The sequence below is a fragment of the Barbatula barbatula genome, assembly GCF_947034865.1.
Source record: "Barbatula barbatula genome assembly, chromosome: 1".
Classification (NCBI taxonomy): Eukaryota; Metazoa; Chordata; class Actinopteri; order Cypriniformes; family Nemacheilidae; genus Barbatula; species Barbatula barbatula.
In genome coordinates, this window is record NC_136766.1 from 19524112 (window position 1) to 19527516 (window position 3405).

Here is a 3405-nt window from a genome sequence, read left to right on the forward strand (position 1 = left end):
GTTGATACCAAACTCACCTCTCTTTTAATAGATACTGTAACCCCTCCCTATGTCCCATGCTCCACCTCTTCTCTCTCTTTTTAAACAAAGATGATCAACACATACCTCTGAGCCTCAAACCCTCCTGCCCATGACCCATCCACCAACGTGACCCATTTAGCCTTAAGCTAATTCACACCGATCCAAAAAAACTGTTTTGTTGAAGTTGGTGGATCAATGTGAATGAGAATGTAGGTGTCTGTTAATTGGATCAGTGTAAATTATGCTTTAGATAACTGATCAAAATACCTCAAATGTGGATGACAGATAAGGAAGGGAAGACCGGGGTTAAATATAGAGCCTTCAACCCTCCAGAAGTTTCCTTTCTCAAAGATCCTGCTTAAAAAACAAAAACAAACAACTTTTTTGGAAAAACTTCGGACATGACTGTTTTTTCCGAAATAAAGCAGCGTTGTGTTCTGCTATATATCCTTGATGCTTGTCAACAAATAAAAAATAATTACAGATTAGTCTGGTTGCCTGAATTGATTCTGAATTATCAATTTAATCATATATGAATTCTAATAATTAGAAATATTCGTATGAAATGCTCATAATTTTAAATATCACGACGGACATATGAACAACCGAATGATATTATGAATAAAAAAGCAGTTAAGAAAATAACACAATTAAACATCTAAATCCACAGCTTGTGATTTATGGACATGTTGGTTACAGTTTAATTTAAAGTCTCTTAAAATTATATATATTTTTTATTTTGAAATTGAAATATCTCTTGTATCTTTTGAGTCATGTTGTAATAAGCTGATTTGCAATAATGCAATAATTCACTCTTCCTTGCATTACAGGTCACACCTTTGATCTGCTGTGTCTACTCCTTTGGCCACTGTCACACAGGCCTGTCATCACAACATCAAACAGTCACTAGCAGTTGCATAATGACATCTGTATGTGCTCATAATACATTAAGAGTAACTACACACATTAGCTGTACTGATTTTTATATGCAAGTAAAGTCAATTAACAGTCAAGCTCGCACACCTGTAGTCAGGTGGATAGGTTCAAACCAGTACTTGCAAAGTTAAATGTTAAATTAAATTAACAACGTTTCGGTCTTAGGGCCTTCATCAAGCATATACATATGCAAGTAAAGGAAAGACATGCATTTGACTTTGATCAAATAAATGATAGACAGGTGTCATATTATGACTTCTCAAGCAAGATCACCTCAACATTCACACAGACGTGGGCAATGTCACTTCTGTATTGCATTGGCATTCTGGGAGCTTAAAGGTTTGAATAATTTACACCCTGGTCATAGAGGTCTGTAGTGTGTCTGGACTAAATATAAGAGCTGGCTGACAGGCCCCTTGACCCCCCCCCCCCCCCAAATATGTCATCAAATCATGTTGTCACGACAGGTCTGGTTGTGTAATTCTGTACACAAATAACAAACAACGAACAAAGCATTACATGTGGGAAGGCAAAATGTTACCTTACATGTAACAAACTTACTCAAAAACCTGACATAGTTATTTTGCAATGGCAAAATAAAACAAATACAATATTTCAATAATAAATTAATAATAAATAACAGAGCAAAAGAAAAGAAAAATCTTTCACCTGTGGTTATGCCTGGATTCCCCTAGATGTGATTTCACAAAATGTGGCACGAACTCAGTTTGTCAACATAAACCAGTAAATAAACTTTAATGCAGAAGTCTTTAAAACAGCTCTCTACATTTAATCTCAAATCCTACTGTTGGAAATGATACATCCTCTTTACGTTCCCATTTATAAGAATAATTTTGGACAACCATTAAAAAGTGTGTAAAATTTAAATGGAACTGTTCATCATTTATTACTGTAATTTGTTAAATGTGTGAGAGCAATTATAAATAATAAAATATGTCCCTGTAGGGTAAAGCCACTTCCCCTACAGATTAAATCCCATAATAGAATGTGCTTGTGTCACTTAAAGCTACTTACGTTTATTTACCTTTACGTGTCTTGTTTTATGTTTCTATATCAAACATAAAAATATCTGTGTTTATCTGTTTTGTGCACTCAGACTGATAGTATATTCATTTAAAGGAAAAGTTCACCACAAAATCATTTTATTTTTTACTCACCCACATGACAATCTACATATTTTAAGACCTCCCGGAACACAAATAAAGATATTTTAGGTGACATCCGAGAGATTTCCAGGCCTCCTCATAGACATCATGGTAACAGTGGTTGTCAAGGTCCAGAAAAGTAAGCCTACTAAAGACATCGTTAAACTGGTCCATCTGCTCAAAGTGGCTCAGTTACATTTTTTGGAAGCAAATGAAATACAAACCAAAATAACGGCTTTGATCGATATATTCGTTTGAGAATATATAGATTGATTTAACCAAGGTTAAGAAATACAAAGTATTACATTGTGCTGTAACCAATATTAATAAATTAGACCTTATTATAAACTGCTTACCATAAACAGCGGTGTTGTCCTTCAGTGTTGTCCTTTCTCCAGTCTTTTAATTGGTCGCTTTCAATACTGCACATAAGATTCTAATGTTCCTGAATATGATCTTTCGTTTTATGTTATTATACTGTGTAGGCTACATAAACAATGTCTCACTCCCCTATAATAACACAGAACAGAAATAATAAAACACGCATACATAATGCATGACAATGATCCAATGCACCCGCGAGTAAAACATCTGATATGATATATTTTACAGGATTAAAATATTTTTGATGATGTCAGAAGCACTTAAGATGTTTTTACACTTTCTGAAACACACACAACGCTCTTTGCTTTTATCTTACATTTATCTTATCGCTAGGTGAAGGACCGAACCAGACAAAAAATAAAATGAGACAGAGAACATCATCGCTGTATTTATTATATGCAGTTCAGTAGTTAAAACCAGCAAGTACCTGCGTCAAGGTTGCTGTCCCATAACAGTAGTAACATTGGATTAAGACCATAACCGCAGTGCTAGAGACCCCTTTTAGCTGTGAGATGTTTTTAAATGAACACCTTAACTTTAAACAGGCGGTTAAGATATTAAGCTCCTTTACATTATAAAGACATTTATTTCAGAAACTCTTGTTAGACATGGATGCTGCTGTAACCGGAACAGCGTTTACCCTCTGTCGCTACCCGATCCGTCCCGGAAACACGATTTGTTCCGCGCATGCGTGAAACTGACGTCACTTCCTATTATCGCCGACGTTTTACGACAGTTTTCTCGACCTGGGAACAGCTCGGTTACGTCGTGCAGAACAAATTACCCATATCACTGTCAGAGTTTCACAAACAAATACTCTTGTATTGGAAAATGTTATACGTGCATAGCTTCTCACCCCATACATCTGTACTCTGGAACAACAGATATATTTTGCACC